General features: G+C 37.1%; 1 protein-coding gene across 2 annotated transcripts in view; it reads right to left on the reverse strand.

Annotated features, from left to right (window-relative positions):
• ATP6V1A (ATPase H+ transporting V1 subunit A) overlaps positions 1–20,157 on the reverse strand; it is a 67,199-nt gene extending 47,042 nt beyond the window's left edge. The window contains exons 1-2 of one of the 2 annotated variants that reach the window (XM_047874462.1): positions 20,080–20,157; positions 19,410–19,604 (exon numbers count right to left, since the gene is read on the reverse strand). The gene's annotated coding sequence lies outside the window, so the exon portion shown is untranslated. Of the gene's footprint in view, positions 1–19,137; positions 19,364–19,409; positions 19,605–20,079 lie in introns of those variants that run through there. The other variant, XM_047874463.1, reaches the window with a different exon arrangement.
• Between the last annotated feature and the right edge of the window lie 30 nt (positions 20,158–20,187).

Genomic DNA, 20,187 nt, shown 5'->3' on the forward strand with positions numbered 1-20,187 from the left:
CTGCTATAGAAGGGAAAAAATCCAGAAAGTTAGCACAGGCAACCATCTGATCTAATGAGTCATAAGTCTCTCCTCCACACTGCAGAACACTGCAGTAGCAAATCACAACACTAGAGGGTCACTTCTGTTTCTTCCATTTTATAAAGTTCTCTCTCTAAATTGCTACTGACTGAAGCACTATACCTGGTAATTTCATCATTCCAGAAATACTGGGGGCTAGTGGGGGCAAGTATGAAGTGTTATGTAAGGGCTAAATACCAAGGTTCCATGACAATGTTATTTACATATAAAATCCTGAGACACATACTACTTAATTTTGTACACAGTTTACCTTCTTAGAGAAAGGCAAAATAAATCAGGTTGATAGCCTTATGCTTGGTCAAAAAGTTACAGAATAAGTCATAACAAAGCAACAGTAATAAGCTAATAACATTAACATCACAATAGCATAATAGTAATAAGCTAATAACATTACTTTATATTTCTAGAGTACAGTGTTAAATCATTTTGTGAAACACTTTCCTACTCATTCTACTTAATCAACCCATCTAGTATCCCCATTAGAAAGTCTTATGCAGGGGCGCCTGGGTGGCGCAGTCGGTTAAGCGTCCGACTTCAGCCAGGTCACGATCTCGTGGTCCGGGAGTTCGAGCCCTGCGTCAGGCTCTGGGCTGATGGCTCAGAGCCTGGAGCCTGTTTCCGATTCTGTGTCTCCCTCTCTCTCTGCCCCTCCCCCGTTCATGCTCTGTCTCTCTCTGTCCCAAAAATAAATAAACGTTGAAAAAAAAGAAAAGAAAAAAAAAAGAAAAAAAAAAAAAAAAAAGAAAGTCTTATGCAGCAGATGACTATGCATAGCTAGATTTCCATTTGTATCTTGCCAATAAAACCCTAAATTGGTTCAAATTTTGATAAGCCCATGAAAGTAATTCCAGTTCCTTTGCGAATGACTGGTTGGAAATGAGTGTGTAATGATGTTTTCTCTAATAAGAGGTAAGGCCAAGTCTGTTGAAAAGCTTGTGGAAATGATTTCTTTGCTCTTTAAAAGATACAGGTCATGAGAAACATTTTTTGCTTGGGATGTGCTCACCTGCATGGGACATGAGCAAACTTGGGACCTTGTAGGGAGCCAACCTAAGCAGACAGGCCACCTTGCATCTGGGTTTTTGTTGCTTTTACTGGTCTACTAAATTAATCAACATTAGAAGAAAGAGTTTTAAGAATAAATATTTTCATGTGTTACACATATTTCATATTGCTATTTAAAAAAAGAACAATGAATAGACCAAGGGTTAAGAATAAAGGCAAACATAAGGTCATTACTCACATAGTTTACAAAAATTACTGAGATGGACAATGAGGAAATGTGCAGACAAAAGTGGGAACCAAAGAGTAGAGAAGTACAAAAAAATTACTGGTGGCAAACTGGACTAATGGAATCAGGAAAAATTTATTTCTATTGGAATGAAACTTTTGGAGGACATGCACACATGCCTCTCTCCATTTATCAAACTAAAGGCATTCCTGAAAAGGAATAGTAAAGATAAAAGCTAGGGTAGACACTTCAGTGGAAAACAGAATTCAAACTGTATCAGCTACGCTTTTGGTTTGTTGACAGGCCTGTCCATGAACAATTTTTATAGGATTTCTAGAAATAAACAATTAGATTCCTTTCACTTCAAATTTTTAATAAGTAAAACTGTACTATATTGAGTGTGATAGTTCAAAGTTTTAGCCAAAACCACCCCAAAATACTGGGGGTGCCTGAGTGGCTCATCAGTTAAGCACCAACTCTTGATTTCGGCTCAGGTCGTGATCTCACAAGTTTGTGAGATGGAGTCACGCATCGGGCTCTGTATTGACAGCATGAAACCTGCTTGGGACTCTCTTTCTCCCTCTCTCTCTGCACCCCCTCCCCCCACCCTAATTCGTGCATGCATGTGCACTCTCTCTCTCCCAAATAAACTTAAAAAATTTTTTTAAAAACACAAAATACTGTATTTACTGTATAAGTTGTATGGTATGAATTTATAGGCTAGAAGCCTATGATAAATGGTAAGCCATAACATGAACATATTTGAGTATTCCTGCCTTCAAGGAGCATATTTATCATTTTCTTACCCTTCCCTCCAAATATCAAAGTGCCTTGCACAGCAGTAACTTGATAAAATGTCTGAAATTAAAAACAGATAATATCAACTACTATTCGTTAAGCACATATTACACTCCAGGCATTATGTTAAAAAATGGGCACATCTCATTTAACACTTAACAACAGTCCTATGATGATGGTATTGTTTGCTTAGGAAATAGGTTTTGAGACTCAAACAACCCACTGAAGACAACAGTGCTATAAATCAGTGAAGCACAGATTTAGTCTGATTTTAACAAGTAGGCATTTCATAACAAATAATTCAAAAGACCTTATATTACCAACAGTTTTAATCTTCATTACCTCTCTTTTTATTATTTTTTAAAATGTTTATTTATTTATTTATTTATTTTTTCAACGTTTATTTATTTTTGGGACAGAGAGAGACAGAGCATGAATGGGGGAGGGGCAGAGAGAGAGGGAGACACAGAATTGGAAACAGGCTCCAGGCTCTGAGCCATCAGCCCAGAGCCTGACGCAGGGCTCGAACTCCCGGACCGCGAGATCGTGACCTGGCTGAAGTCGGACGCTTAACCGACTGCGCCACCCAGGCGCCCCAATGTTTATTTATTTTTGAGAGAGAGCGCATGCAAGTAGGGGAGGGGCAGAGAGAGAGGGAGAGAGAATCCCAAGCAGCCTCCACACTGTTAATGCAGAGTGCAATGTGGGGCTCGAACCCACAAACCATGAGATCATGACCTGAGCAGAAATCAACAGCCAGATGCCCAACCGACTGAGCTGCCCAGGCACTCCTATTACCTCTCTTTTTAAAACCACGGGTGTCTATTTTCCATTAGTAACTGAGTCTATGTTAGAATTACAAAGGTTAATATTCTTGCAAAAGAAAAGAGATGAAAAAAAGATGACTGATCATTCAAAAGTTAAAGAGTAAGTAGTAGAACAACCAAGAATTGACTGCTCCTAAAATATCCATCTCTTAAAAAATTAATTTTTAAAGAACAGTGCATAATGCCGTATTTTATTAACACCTAGCTTCATAACACAAACCTAACTGGTTATAACAGCAGGAAAAAAAAGTAAATATTAATGAACTGCAAAGTAAATGGGCAGATCTCAGAGGAAAATAAGCATCTTCGAAGCAAGTAAGAATATTAACAAAAACAGACTCAATTTTGCTACTGTTAAAAGCAGGGAATAGTAGTAGAAACTTGCTGGTTAATAGACTCATAAATTTGGAACAATGAAGCTATCTAACCAGTACCTGAGTGAGAAATTCCACCTTATTTTTCTTATTTCTTAAGCTGGAGGTACAAAGCTCTAGTGAGGCTAATATTAACATCCCATTTAACTTTTTGTGATTTTTTAGAACATTTTCTTAATTTTAGGTTAAGAAGAAATGAGTCCAAGAAGAAAGTCCCTTAATTTATATCCTAACTTACCTAAGATGTAAACAGCCAAGAAGAGAGCCAAATGATATAAACAGTAAAGAAAAAAAAGCCTTTAATACTTATACTTTTCTTTAAAATTTATTTTCAAAAGCAGTATGCTTGCAATTTTTAAAGTATCCAAGGGAAAGTCTCATCACTTAAATATTACTGACTTATCTCCTCATAAACAATTTTTGATAAAAATTGTAATCAATACCTTAATACATTTTCATATACTGTTATTCACAAGTATCATCTTAAACTGTATAATATTTTATTAAATGAATACCATAGCTTACCTAATAATTCTCCCTATTGGGTACCTAGATGGCTTCCCATTTTTTGCTATTTTTATTTTTTACCACTTTGCTAGTACACTTTTATTGATTTTAAGTTATTGATTAGAGGAAGCCAAGGTAAGGCAACCAACTAAAAGTCCATAAGGATACTCTTTATGGTGATGTCACCTAAGAGCAATTCTCACACACATACACTCCTACCTAGAAGTAATACCGTATTCCATCTAAGATACCATCAATTGTAACATACTTTTTTATTACACTGCAGAAACTGCAGGACAGACATTAATTTCAGTTGCTAAAATGTGGGGGGGAGAAAGTATTTCCTAGAAACAATCATATATGGTATTAGAACTAAATACAGTGTAATAATATTTAGATAGGTCAGACTTGCCAACCCTCACTAGAATAAAGACTAAAAAACAGAAAAACAGATTTCTAAACCGATAAAATGATAGTCTTTGAATTGCTACATATTTCAAGAGACCTTCATACTGTCTTGTTGACTCAATTTATGCACAATTAAATTTTTTTAATCCTTATTTATTTTGAGAGAGAGACAGAGTGTGAGCAGGGGAAGCGCAGAGAGAGAGGGAGACACAGAATCCGAAGCAGGCTCTAGGCTCTGAGCTGTCAACACAGAGCGTGACGCAGGGCAAGATCATGACCTGAGCCAATGTTGGACGCTTAACCGACTGAGCCACCCAGGTGCCCCAATACATGCACAATTAAAAATTATTACTAATATTTTAGATCAGTGCAGATTTAAAGCAACAAAATATCAAATTATTACAAGGCTACACTCCAAGAATAAATAAAAAGTAGATAAAGAGTGAGATGGTGAATTGATTAACAGTCATAAGGATGACCTATAACCAGGGTGCCTGGGCAGCTCAGTTGGTTGAACATTCGACTCTTGATTTCGGCTCAAGTCATGATCCCAGGGTTGTGGGACTGAGCCCTGCCTCGGGCTCCATGCTGAGTGTGGAGCTTGCTTGGGATTCTCTCTCTCTCTCTGTCTCTGCCCCTTCCCCATGCACATGCGCGCTCTCTCTCTCTCTCTCTCTCTCTCTCTCTCTCAAATTAAAAAAGAAAAAAAAAAAGAATGACCTACAACCATCAAACAAAGGCCACTTTGGGTTCATTATTTTCTAAAAAATATGGGAAGCAATTTGGCAACTGCAACAAGGTCCTTAAAAATGTTCAAACCCTTTGATTATAAACTGAACTTCTGGGAATACATTTGACACATGGGTAAGTATTTATTTCCATATGTATTTAATGCTGCGAAAGTGAAAATCTGGAACTATCTTTAAAATCTAACAACAAAAATGAAACATTAGTTTATCTGAAATCCTACAGTCTTCCCCCAACCCCTAATGTATTTAATCATAATAATTAAATTTCTTGTGCTAAACAGTCTGCATGTCCAAGTTCACAGTATCAAGGACTGTCCATAGCAAATTCTCTTCCAAGAGGATCCTTAACCTTCATGGTCTCTGAGCATTTTGGATAGGTTGTCTCACACAAACTGCAGATGAAGTGACTTTACCAATTAAAAAAAAATGTCAGCAGTCATGCAAGAGAATTGTCCCCTTCAAAAGTAGTCAACCTAGGAAGTTTGCAACCACTTTAAAAAAAACTACTGCTCAAAATACTTAGAAAATTCTCTTGACAACTGCCTACAATTACCATATCACTCTTCTAAATGTTAATTAATGAGACATTTTCTGGATTGCTTTGCCAAGAAAACATATCACCAACATCCAAACTGGCCAACTAAAAACAATACATGTATTTAAGAACGATGTACATACAAGAGTCAGCACCAACAGTGTTGCAGTGAAAATGCTATTACATTTGTGTCATAAAGTGATGTTTATGTATTCAGATGGATCCATCTTGTCATTTATTTCATGGATTTGAATAGAAGGGATAGAAGGTTCACAAACTGTGCAAAGGCACATTAACCCAGTGTTTATAAAAAGCATCACCATAAACAGGTTCACCTTCAACTCAGGAATTCACAAAATCTCTATAATGAAAATATGACCCAGAGGATAAAGTGTGCACAGAAGTGGAGAAGAATGCTGCCTAGTATAGGTGGAAAACATTTTCAACATGGATTTAAAGATATGACTTTAGTCAGAAGTTCACAGACATTTCCAATTCAGAGGGTAAGAAATCTGCATTTCTAGTGGCTTGCCTAGTATTCCATGATTAATAACAACCAGTTATTTAACTAAATTGTCTGTGGAAAGAGAAGGATTTAATTACAGATAGAGATTTTCAAAAGCATAGTTTGCTAAGGAATTAACTTCCTGGTATGTGCTCACAGCCTTCAATATCGCTCCTTTGTCACACTTGCTACCAGTATAATTAAAAATCTGTGAACAGAGCTGTTCAATATCTGTCTCCACTGCCAGTCTGTAAATACCAGGGAAACAGGGACCACACCTGCTTTGTTCGTTGAGTACCCCTAACTGCAAAGTAAAGCATCCTGACACATAGTAGGTAATTACTAAACATTGCTCAGTGATAATACTGGCAAAAGGTGTATGGGAAATAGGCAAGCTCATTCACTGAGTGAAAACTGATATAACTCCTTTGAAGTGCACTAAATACACATTCTGGCATAATGCCCAATGGCCAAGATCTAAAAAAACAGTATTTAGCTGAGGCCAAAGCTGAAACAAGATATCATCATCAAAGAATGACCTTCTAATATAAAAACTTATGCTATAAGTTAAAAATGTTATGCTGTTAGCAGTTATTTTACTTAATATTATGAATGCTAGAACACCAAATCATTCTACAAAGAACAAATAAAATCTCCACTTTTCTGTCTGGTATTATTAAAATTCTATAAACATTTATCAGCTCAAAAAGGCTATATAACACAGACGTAAATGGACAACTGACTTTTGACAAAAATACAAAGGCAAATCAGTGGAGAAAGTATAGTTTTTTAATAAGTGGTAGTAGATTAAGTCTCTATGCAAATGCAAAAAACAGGTACTTCAAGGGACACCTGGGTGGCCCAGTCAGTTAAGCGTCTGACTCGATTTCTGCTCAGGTCACCATCTCACTGTTCGTGGGTTCGAGCCCCACATCAGGCTCTTTGCTGACTGTGGGGTCTGCTCGGGATTCTCTGTCACCTTCTCTTTCTGCCCCTCCCCACTCACTATCTCAAAAATAAAATAAACATTAAAAAAATGTACTTCAAGCCATACCTTGTACCTTATTAAAAAAATAAGCTAAAAATGGATGGTAGACCTAAATGTAAAACCTTGCTTTGTGTTCTTGGACTAGGTAGATTCATTACATACAATACTGAAAACACAATCCATTAGAGAACAAATTGATAAACTGTAATTCATGGACATTAAAAACTTTTTTGTTCTTCATAACATTGTTAGAACAAAAAGCCAAGTTCCATATTGCGCGAAAATATTTGCAAAGCATAAATGTAATAAAGGACCTATCTAGAATATATCTTAAAACTCCCCAAAACTGGACTTAAAGAGCACAATTAAAAGATGGGCAAAGGGTTTGAACATATACTTCATCAAACAAAATATATGGATGGTAAATAACTACATGAAAGATGCCTAACATCATTAGAAAGACAAATTAAAACGACAACAAAATGGCACTCTATACATAATAGAATGGCTGAAATTAAAAAGACTTACCATAGGAAATGTTGGTAAAGACACAGAACTAGAACTATCATATACTGCTGTAATGTAAAATGATACAACCACTCTGGGAAAAAATTTGGCAGTTTCTTAAAAAGTTAAACATACGCACACACATGATCCAGTCATTCTACTCGGTATTTACCCATAAGAAATGAAAGCTTATGGGGGCAACTGGCTGGCTCAGTTGGTAGAACATGTGATTCTGATCTTGGGGTTGTTAAGTTTGAGCCCCATCTTGGGTGTAGAAATTACTTAAAAAAAATACAATCTTAAAAAAAAAATACTTAAAGGGGCACCTGGATGTCTCAGTTGGTTAAGTGTCCAACCCTCGATTTCGGCTCAGGTCATGATCTCACAGTTTGTGGGTTTGAGCTCTGCGCAGGGCTCTGCTGACAGTGTGGAGCCTGCTTGGGATTCTGTCTCTCCCTCTCTCTGCACTTCCCCCACTCACTCGCACGTTCTCTCTCTCTCTTTCTCTCAAAATTTTAAGTGTCTTTGGATCATATTAAAGAATTTGGGTCAGTCAGCCTGCTTTTTGAATTAATAATAATTTTTTCCCTTTCTTGAAACAAATGAAATACAGAATATTGAGCAGACGTATATTGTGTTTAAAACAATTCATGGGGGTGCTTGGGTGGCTCAGTTGGTTAAGCATCCAGCTTTGGCTCAGGTCATGATCTCATCGTTCATGGGTTTGAGCCCCACATTGGGCTCTGTGCTGACAGCTTAGAGGCTGGAGCCTGCTTTGGATTCTCTCTCTGCCTTTCCCCCACTCATGCTCTGTCTCTCTTGCTCTAAAATAAATAAACATTAAAAAAATTTTTAAAAAATCTGCAGATGATGTAACTGCTGACTAAAGCCCCCCACTGCCTAATTCTGCAAAACCTAAGACTAGGACTTGCAGATTACTGAAAACCCATTTTTCACAAGAAAATATATAATTATTTGTACATTTAACTATCACACTCTCAATGGTCTTAATAATTGGCAATCTGATTCCCTATTTAACTATTTGAAAGCACTTCCATAATTATTAACAATCATAGCATTTTACTTTTAATAATGTACATTGATGATTGCAGCATTTTGCTCTTTCAATGATATGCATTCAAACTACAATTTATAGCATTTCAATGTATAAATCACATAAACAGCATTTCAATTTATATCCAGAATAATTACCATTATTTGAAAGTAACAGGAAGTCCAAAGGTCATACCTTGTTCCAATACTGACATTGTTACATTGATTACACATGATAGGTTACCTATGCTATCACAAGACGGTAGATCACTCATAATTCAGGGATGCTAAATATAAAGGCCTTTAGCTATTCAGCTTCCCAAAGACTCAAGCTAAATGATTTGGCAGATTTCAGCACAATACCGAAGACAAATGTGAACTTCTGTGCATTGCTAAATTGGAGAGTAATTTGGCCATACACACCAAAACTTGAAATGTACATATCCTTTGACCCAGCTCTTCCATTTCTAGAAATTATGTGTACAAAGTATTCTATTAACAAAATATTATAGCACTGTTTCTTACAACAAAAGATTGGAAATGTCCACTAAAATAGAGACTACATAACTTGCGGTAGGATAAGAGGCTATAATACTCAGTAGTATCAAGATAGAATCTCTGGAAAGAGACTCCCTGGGTTAAAATCCTGAGTCCTATTACTTACGAGCTGTGTGACACTGTTGGGCATTTAACTACCCCATCCCTAATTTGCTTCATTTGTTAAATGGGGGAAATGTAACAACCATCACATAAGGTTGTTGTGAGGTTTCTATGAATTAATATAACTCAAATGTTAAGTGCCTGGATCAGTAATAAGCTCTCAATAAATGTTACAGATGATGATGACGACACATTAGTACAATTTAAAAGAATGATGCAGGTTTACCTGAATGAATGTGGAAAGATCCCCAAGATACCCCTGTTAAGTAAAAAACGTAAGGTCCAGAATAATATGTATTCGTGAACAAATACATGTGAGAAAAGAATAAGGACTAGGAGAAAAGGAGAAAACACACATATATATAAATACATAATTTTTACTCATTTGTATGTGTACTATCCATTCAACTTGATTAAAAATATTGTTGGATGATTCAGTGAGTGCCAAAACAATTAAGCCAAGTAATAAAACTACACTGTATATACTTAACTGAGCAAAGAGTACAGTAACTAAATAATAATGACAAATATTTATATAAATCTTACTATGTGCCAATAGGCCGAATCACTTTTCTTATATTACTTTGATCTTCACAACACTTAATGAAGTAAATACTCTTATTTTCTTTATTTTAAAGCTGAGAAAAATGCAGAAAGATAAAAGTAACTTTCCCAAAGTCACACTGTTTGGAAGCAGCAGAGCCAGGATGTGACCCAGTCTGTCTTCAGTACTTAGGTCCTTAACTTCCTTGCTATATTGCCTCTCAATACTACTTGAAAATTACTTTTTATTTACATATATCCCAATTCTTTTCAAAAAGAATTTGTACAGTTTGCAATAAAGAACATATATACAATCAAGTTAATAATATTGGTAACAAAAAGCGGAAAACAAAAAGTATCAACCTAAGAAACAAATACAGATGCTTTATACATGCAAGGAATCCAACTCTAAAGCAGCTGCCATGTTCTATCACAGCCTGAATGATTTAAGTTCAGCCTCTTAAAAGGACTGAAATAAAGTATTAAATAATTGTAAATACTTTTAATTTTGCCTCTTTAAAGACATTCTTATTTGAGGGGCGCCTGGCTGGCTCAGTGGGTAGAGCATGTGACTCTTGATCTCAGGGTCATGAGTTCAAGCCCCACAAGGACAGTGAAGCTTACTTTAAAAAAAAAAAAAGAAAAAGAAAAGAAAAAAGACATTCTTATTTGAAGCTTTCCTAAGGAGAATTACTCTTGTACCTAGGGTTTTGTTTTGTTTTGATTAACTAAAACAAAATGTTTATTTGCAACCCGATCTGCTAATGCCTATGGTTTTCCTACACATTTTTAATGACAATTTCTTACTGGATACCCAATGGTTATCACATATACAAAATTAAGGAGAATTTATGGTGTTATCAGGATAAATAACACACTTTCATCTCAGACATCACACTAATTAAGGCAAAAAATATTTCAGACATTTGCCATTTCTGGTCAAGTGGTATTCCCCCCTTATTGATTCCTTCTTTGACCTATCAGAACTTTTATTTTTTAAAATGTTAATAGTTTTGGGGTGCCTGGGTGGCTCAGTAAGTTAACTGTCCGACTTCAGCTCAGGTCGTGATCTCGTGGTTCACGAGTTTGAGCCCCACATTGGGCTCGGTGCTGACAGCTCAGAGCCTGAAGCCTGCTTCAGATTCTGTGTCTCCCTCTCTCTCTCTGCTCCTCCCCAGCTTTTGCTCTGTCTCTGTCTCAAAAATAAATAAAAACATTTAAAAAATAAAACGTTAATAGTTTTTTTTCTAATAACAAACACTACATATTTGTTGTAAAAATAAAAAGACATAATATAGGAAACTGTAAGGAAAAAAGTAAAAATCACCTGAAATGCCCATCCAACCACTCTGAGATGGCTGCTAAACATTCTGGTGACTATCCGTTCCTGCAATTCATCTTGTAGACACACAAACAGGTAGTTTTACATACATATGTTATTGTGGATACCCTTTTTTCTTTCCTTCTTTTTTCTTTTGCTTATTTCCTCCCTCCAATGTTAACAACTGTACAAGCATATACAAAACTCAAAGTGTTTTTCAACTGTTCTATAAAAATGGGATCTCATTATATACATTTCTCTAACTTTGCCTTTGTTACTTAAGATACATGATGGAGATCCTTTCAACTCATCAGTATTTAACTCCCATTTTTTAATAACTGCAAAAATATTCCATGATATGCCTGTGCCATGATTTATACAACTAATACCCTATTGACAGGCATTCCCTTTGTTCCCAGGCTTTTGCTACTACAAAACATTGCTGCAATCAACACTCACCTAAATGCATGCTTGGTTACTGGTATTTCTTTTTATTCTTTTTTTTATTTTTGAGAGAGAGGAAGGACCAAGGATTGGAAGTGGACTCTGCACTGACAGCAGTGGGCCTGATGAGGGGCTTGAATTCATAAACCATTAGATCATGACCTGAGCTGAAGTTGGATGTTCAACCAAGTGAGCCACCCAGGCACCCCTGGTGTTTTTCTTTTGTTTTTTTTTTTTTTTTTAGTTTTTTTTTAATGTTTATTTATTTTTGAGAGAGAGAGAGAGAGAGAGACAGAGAGAGCACGAGCAGGGTGAGGGGCAGTGAGAGGGAGACATGGAATCCGAAGTAGGCTCCAGGCTCTGAGCTGTCAGCACAGAGCCCGATGCGGGGGGCTCGAACCCACAAGCCATGAGATCATTACCTCAGCTGAAGTCGGATGCTCAACAGACTGAGCCACCCACGCACACCTGGTGTTTTTATTTCTAAGGAAAAGATTCCATGGAGTGGTAATGTTCAATGGAAGAACATATATTTTCAATATTAACAGATATTGCCCTAATTATTTACTAAAAAAAACTTGTAACAATTCACATCTCCACTAGCATCTTACGAGAAAATCCTTTACCGCAGAACCCTACGAGCAGTAGGTTTACCACCTAATTTTTGCTAGTCATAAAATAATATTTCATTGTTAGCATATCAATTACTAGTGAAGTTATACATTTTCTTTTAAGTATGCTCAATGTTTGGATTTCTCTTCTATGAAGTTCTGGTCATATGCTTACCCATGTTTCTATTGTGTGGACTTTTACTTAACATGCAATAGGTCTTATAAGTGTTAACTCTATCTGTTACACTCTGTATTTGTTATTTCAAACATTTTTTTTTTTCAATTCGCCTTTTGTCCTTTATCTTTGCCACTTAAAACTACCACATCTAGACTATATGTATAAAGAAAATTCAATAGATTAATATTTTAAATATTTTATTGTTTACATTTAAGCTTTTAATCCCTCCAAAATTGTTTTGTGTGGGTATGCTGCAAAGCAGCGGCTCAATTTTATTTTCTTCTAGACAGACAAGTTATATCAGTTATATTTATTATATATGCACCATTTTCTCCCAGTGGGTTGAAATATCACTTTGTCAGATATTAAATTGCTTTATATGCTAGGATTTTCTTCTGCTTTTAAAATTTTGCTCTGCTTATATAAGCCTAAAAATATGTCTGGACCCATAAAATTAAATAACTTATTCAGTTATCTGGATAAGTTGAAACATTTTCATTTAAGATATTCAGAGAATTAAGAAGAAATCATTATTTAAATGTCTTAATTCTCTATATCAAATTAAAAAGGAAATGCTAGTGCCCAAAGCAATAACTATTCATTGTAGAAATTCAAGTATACAAAAGGTAAAGTAATAAATTCTAAATCTTTCTTTAATCTCCTAATCCAGAGATAATCACTTATTTTGATGCATTTTCTTCCAACTTTTCCAATAGGTATATACAATTAATACTACATAGTTCTTTTTTTAATCATGCTGTTTCTTGAATTTTATGAATATTTTCCAATTAGTCTTCTCTATTTTACTTAAAAAAAATTTTTTTTTAACGTTTATTTATTTTTGAGACAGAGACAGAGCATGAACAGGGGAGGGGCAGAGAGAGAGGGAGACACAGAATCCGAAACAGGCTCCAGGCTCTGAGCTGTCAGCACAGAGCCCAACGCGGGGCTCAAACTCACGGACGGTGAGATCATGACCTGAGCCGAAGTCGGACGCTCAACCGGCCACCCAGGCGCCCCTCTATTTTACTTTAAAAAAACACTCCATTGGGGTGCCTGGGTGGCTTAGTCAGGTTGAGTGCCTGACTCTTGATTTTGGCTCAGGTCAAGATCCCAGGGTTGTGGGTGCTCAAGCCGCACACAGGCTCTGTGCTGAGTGTGGAGACTGCTTGGGATTCTCTCTCTCTTTCTCTCTCTCACTCTCTCCCCTCCCCCTGCTCTCTCTTTCAAATAAAAAAGATAAAATAAAAAAATAATAAAATAACACTCCTATTTAAAAAATTTAACTAAGAAATAACTAAAACAAAACATAAAGTCTGGTTGCTTTTCAGCGTTCAGACATATCTGGAGCTCTTCTGCATCATACCATTTGTTTTCAATAAAATATGCTTACTTAATATTCAGAAAAGAAAGAAAACATGACATGTTGTAGGTATAATTTTTAAAAAGGTTTATCACCAGAACAATAGCTTTTTAAAGTTTATTTGTTTATTTATTTATTTTGAGAGAGACAGTGCAAGTGAAGGAGGGGCGGGGTGGGGGGTGGGGATGGGGGACAGAGAATCCCAAGCAGGTTCTGCACTGTCAGCATGGAGCCTGACATGGGGCTTGAACCCATGACCTGAGCCGAAATCAGGAGCCAAGATACTTAAGTGAGCTACCCAAATGCCCCAAAAGAACAATAGTTTTTATAGATAACATTGAGATTCAAAACTGAAAATTTTACTGTTAGAAGCTAGTTATATTGATACCAATAAAAACCAACAAAAATCACAGATTAAATCTGAAAATACCTATGAATACCAATTTTTAAAAATAGTCTAATGACAGTTGTGAAACTTATTAACTACAGATAACTACAAATATAAAAAGGAGTTTCAAATAAATTAATCATTAATTTCACTCACAGTAGTTAATTTTTAAAATGGCTTTGATAGTTTCAAGTAAAAAGAAGAATCTATACTGTGAAAATATACATTCATTCCATCTACCTTTATAAATACAAACTCACAAAAAATATATATGTATTTATTTACACTATATATAATATGTATGCACTACATACATAAAAGAATACACTTATACAAACCAGAGTCACTTCCATTTCACAAGAGGAAAAAACAGAACTGTAAAACTTTAAAAGTTTCTACAAAAAGAAATTAAATGGAAAACACTGACAATTTATTTCACCAAATACAGAAGTTGACATTAAAGAAAACTCAATAGTCTCTTAATAAAATCTTTCCTTAGAACAAATGAGTAATAATTTTTCAGGATTAAGGTGAAACATAAACTCATGATAACTATACTTCAATTATTATTTAATTTACTGATATTTTTTTCCAATACAAAGCCACTAATCTTTGTGAATCATCAATGTAGAAGGGAGAATATTTTACTTCAGTTCATGTCTCCATTATATTCTCTATATACCTGTCTACTTCATCTGAGGATAAAAATAAGATATAAAAACATGTAAAGTAAAAGGCAAAATTTTTAAACATAAACATAATCTCAAAGTCCCTGCTCTATAGCTCTGTACAAAAAAAAATTTTTTTTTTGAGAGAAAGAGAGAGAGAGCAAGAATGCAAGCTGGGGAGGGGGGCAGAGGAAGAGAAAGAGGGAATCTTAAGCAGGCTCCATGCTCAGCGCACAGCCCGATAAGGGGTTGGATCCCACAACTCCAGGATCATGACCCAAGCAGAAATCGAGTCGGATGCTCAACCAACTGAGCCATGCAGGCACCCCATTAGCTCCATACAATTTTAACATATTTCTATAACACACTGTAGGACTAAAAATTTAGAAACAGAAGAACTACTTCCTTAAATTGATTCCAATGTTAATAAACATAAGCTTTGGAAAATCTCTAAAGATATTAAGTCACTGCAGTTGCCAAAATAATGGGACTTATGTTGATATTTCTCAGCTTCTATTGATAAATCTGTTTTTAGAATCTTTGCTGTAAGTACATTTTTCTTGGTCCTCTATTTTTTGGTAATAGCATCATTTCAAATTCTACTTGTTTCTCCACCCCCAAACCTGTTCCTGAATTTATAGGATGTCTTAAGTCTCCTTTAAAAATTCAATATATAAAACCAAGCCAGACATGAGTAAAGTTAACAAAAATTTACAAAGTATGTACTAGGCTTCCCGCATTCATGATCTAATTTAATGGCACTTATGAGATAAATATAAGAAAATTTAAGTTTAAGGGTTCCTGGGTGGCTCAGTCGGTTAAGCGTCCGACTCTTGATTTCAGTTCAGATCATGATCTCAGTTTGTGGGTTCGAGCTCCTCAGCGGGCTCTGTGCTGGCAGTGTGGAGCTTGTTTGGGATTCTGTCTCCCTCTACCTCCCTCTCTCAGAGTAAATAAATAAACTTAAAAAGAATATACATCTATAGAACACTTTAGCTTAAATTAAGTAAATTGTCCAAGGTCACACAGCCTAAAGTAGTGGTAGGGCCAGAACATGCACCCAGGTCTATATGATTCTCTATATGAGAAACCTATTCTCATAAAGCCTATATTATATTGCTTTACATTTAAATACCACTTAGTTTTTAAAATACTTTCACATAGATTATCTAGGATTTATGTCACTTGAACTCACAATACCTGTGAGAGGAGAATTCCTAAGTATCAAATTCTAAGCCCCCACTCCCAACTTTATTTAAAAAAAGTGGTAGGGCTGAATGATGATCTGATTTTTTTTTTTAAACGTTTATTTATTTATTTATTTAAAAAAAATTTTTTTTTTCAACGTTTATTTATTTTTGGGACAGAGAGAGACAGAGCATGAACGGGGGAGGGGCAGAGAGAGGGAGACACAGAATCGGAAACAGGCTCCAGGCTCCGAGCCATCAGCCCAGAGCCTGATGCGGGGCTCGAACTCCAGGACTGCGAGATCGTGACCTGGCTGAAGTCGGACGCTTAACCGACTGCGCCACCCAGGCGCCCCAAACGTTTATTTATTTTTGAGACAGAGAGAGACAGAGCATGAACAGGGGAGGGGCAGAGAGAGAGGGAGACACAGAATCTGAAACAGGCTCCAGGCTCTGAGCTGTCAGCACAGAGCCCGACGCGGGGCTCGAACTCACAGACCGTGAGATCATGACCTGAGCCGAAGTCGGACGCTTAACCGACCAAACCACCCAGGCGCCCCGATGATCCTCTGATTTTAACTCTAGTGCTATAACACTTGTAGCCTAACAGAAAGCCATATTTTTAAGTACAACTCACTGTTCTTCCCTTCCTTTTCATACTTGGATGATAACCATACTTATTAGTAACCATATGCTGTGAAAATAAGTTGGTCAGTGCATTAATAAAACCTATCTGGTTTATCTCCATTCCTCTGACCATGATTTAGATGGTTATTATTACCAATTTATATTTGAAAACTAATACCTAGTGCACAACCTTAGAAGGAGCTATGATTTGCAACAGGTTTAAAAATAGTTTAATCTTCCCATTCAATTGTCAATAAACAATCTACTAAGGACCCATTGGGTACTTCAGCATCCTGGTTCTGAAGACACAACTGTAGAGACACTATCCTTGAACTCCTAGGAGCTTTATGGTTTACTAAAGAAAAGCCCAGACAACAGTAATTAAATACAATGTGCTAAAAGTGAAAACAGAATAGAAAATATTGTGTAATAGTCTATAGGACCAAATGTCTAGTTCTGCCAATAGGGGGAGAAAACACATTCTTGGTGGCGGTGATAACCTATAAAGGCAGTGAAATATAAGAAAGACTTCAGAGTAAGCACATAAGCAGGGTCAGGGACCTTAACACAGAAACTCTCGTGGGTCATTTACTGTTGGACTACAGCACAATTCCCTAATGAATGTTAAGGCTTCTCCATGTAATACTCATAAACTGATAAAGCTAGTTTCAGAAATGCCTTCCTAGCTTCAAATCACTTGTTTGTTTCTGTGTGAATTATGCATAATGTTAAAGCTCTTTTTCACATTCAACTTGAGGAGCAATTTAGTCACCAATTCCTGCTTCCAGTTTCATTAGTGGTCTAAGCTACTGCTTTCATAGTTCCCTAAAATTGGGGAAATTGTGCGGTAAAATTGCAGACTCATTCACAACCTCTTTCATATTGACATTTTCTCCTCTAGTACTCAATGCTCTTTAGCTGGTTTTCTCTTTCCTACTTTGGTCTCACCCAGACAGGACTGGTTTGGACTTCTAGGGCTCTTAAAAAAATGTGTCCTATTTGATGGAATGTCACCTGGCCAATGAAGCAACACTGCTTATGTTTTTCTCTCCTCTAGAGATCAGGGAACTTCACTCTGGAGCAAATTAATGGATGGAACTATATTTATATTTGTAGCAGGCATGGCTACATAAACACACCAATAGATTAGGAAAACAGCACCAAATGCTGAAACTGTAAATCAGAATAGTGGTCTTCTTTATTACTTAGGGAAAGCAAAAAACATTTTTAAAGTTAAGTTTTCCAGCAAGAAGCATCCATAGATCAGTTTTTCGATTTTGAAATTACTATAAAAATATTTTGTTAAATTAATATTATGCTAGAATTTTTAACCTTTTGTTCACTTTAACAAAATCAGTTTATTGTAGAGAATTTGGATGATATAAAAAACCAAAACCAGTCACATCTACTACTCAAAAACATTCCATCTTTCTCACTTTTCAGCTTTTTAATGGATTCTTCCATTACACTGACTAGAAAATTACAAGGTTTAATAGAGAATATGACTTTTCAGATTTTAAAAAAGTGTAAATTAAATTTTAAAAATCAAATCTGTCATTTTTGTAAGGCCTTTCAATTTAAAAGAACCAGAAGATTTCCTGAGTTTGAGGTGTAAATAAAAGAGTTTAACCCCAAACTGAAAAACACTCTTCCCTAAATCACACTGTTTGGGGTCAAAACACTGGTTACTACATTACATATGAAATGGGATTACATTGGGTTGGGCAAAAACCTAAGCAAAATAGTTTCTGTATTTTCACAAAACACTATTCATCAAAATCTGAAGAAGTCCCTTGGAATTATACAATAGGGAAAGCTAAGAAGGAATACAAGTGCTACTTAATATAAATTTACTACTGGTCAAGGAATTGATTGGGGGTGGTGATTAAGTAGGATTTTAGGGAGAAATGGCAAAAAAAAAAAAGAATGTCAAAGGTTGAAAATATGAAGTAAACAATATCTCGACTTAACCTCCCTACCTTTAAGTTTCAGGTCAAATACATTTGGTTTAATTATATTTCCAACCCATCAGTTTCTTAAGAATTACTTCCCGTTCGGGGAAACCTAGTCACTTTCCCATACGCTAGTCTGGGTCTCCTGTAGAGCAAGAAGCCGCAACACCATCATCTTTCAACACCTCGCCATTCAATTGAGACTGTCGCGTTACCAACACCTCCTGTTTTGAAGGTAGTATATCTTTATTCTTTCAACTGTTTTCTCCCTTCCTGCACCATAACATCAGAAAAGAGAAAGGTAAAAGGCCCTTCCAGGCCCAACCAAAGTACGTGAACATCTACAAAACGCCTCTCGCAGGGATGTCAGATAAAAAACTCAGAATGACTGAGAAAGCACATTCGGAAGAAAGCTTCACAGTGACTCCGCAGTGAGGGCCACATCAGTGACATTCTCTCCCAAGCCTGTCTCATCGGATACGCCTCTGCCTCCAGGGTTTTTCCTACCTCCCCGGCTCCCCAGCCAGCGGCTGAAGATACAGAGTAGGGCCTCTGCCAAAGAATGGGCTTTCGGAAACAGGACCTGAAGACTACTGCAGACCCTGAGAAATGGCTGAACCAAAACCACTTACAGTAAGCCCCTGACTCCAAGTAGGGAACCATAATGGCCGCACTCATCCCCAACCGCAGGAAAGGTGGACATCTCACTCCTAGGTTGCGGGGGCGACCACAGTAGGGGAAGCGAGGGTCAGGAGAACTGGAGAAAAGAGCTCCCAGTCAGTGCAGGATGACAGCGGGGAGGAAGCCCTGGACAACTGAGGCCTCCGTTCACACTTTCCCTTCTCTTCCTCTTCCCACCCCTTGTCCTATCCCCACCAGTCACCGATTACCGGTCGCCGCTCACCTGCCCGGGCGCGAGGTGCAGAAGCAGTACCGATCACGAAGCAGAGGCTCTGTCACTGCGGGAGGGGAAATCTTCAGCTGCAGAGAGGGGCGGGCCTAGACAGTCACGTGACCTCGAGCTCCGCCCCGCCGTCCCAGGCGGGCGTGATGCATTTTGGGGGTTTATATTTTTGCGGATCGTTGGAACATTAATGTTCTTGCGATTAGAGAAAAAAACACACAAAAAATCACAAAGACTACGTCGTAAACTGTAATGTAGCAGGCGTGCGTGAAACAGGTTAAAGTGCATTGCTAAGGAAGTGACGTTTATGCTACGATCTAGGGACCGGAAATAGCGATAGCGTTGTCCCACAGTGGCTGGCCGGTGAAATCCCAGGTTTAATCCCAGGCGATCACATGACCTCAAAATTTGGCTCGTGCTGGACGGAGGCCAAATTATCCGGCCGATTGTTAATTACGCTAGTCCTAAAAACATCTCATTAGTTTGAGTCTACCCCAGATTTCTTTACATTTAGAAGAACAATCTTTATAAAATCTTATTAGGAGACAGTGTTTGAAGGTCATTCTAGAGACTACCCACTGGAAGAACGGGGTCGAGAAAGGTAGATCTGGTTAAAGTGAGAGAAGAGAGGGAGGGGTGGAAAAATCCGGATTTTACCGCCAGGGCCTACCGGGCAAGCCCCACAAGTAGTGTCGTAAGGGATGGGAGGAGAAAGATGACGCCAGAAGCCACAGCCCAGTAGGAAAATGGAGGTCGTGAAGTAGAGGGGGAAGGGTGC

The sequence above is a fragment of the Prionailurus viverrinus genome, chromosome C2 (assembly GCF_022837055.1).
Source record: "Prionailurus viverrinus isolate Anna chromosome C2, UM_Priviv_1.0, whole genome shotgun sequence".
In the NCBI taxonomy this organism is placed as follows: domain Eukaryota; kingdom Metazoa; phylum Chordata; class Mammalia; order Carnivora; family Felidae; genus Prionailurus; species Prionailurus viverrinus.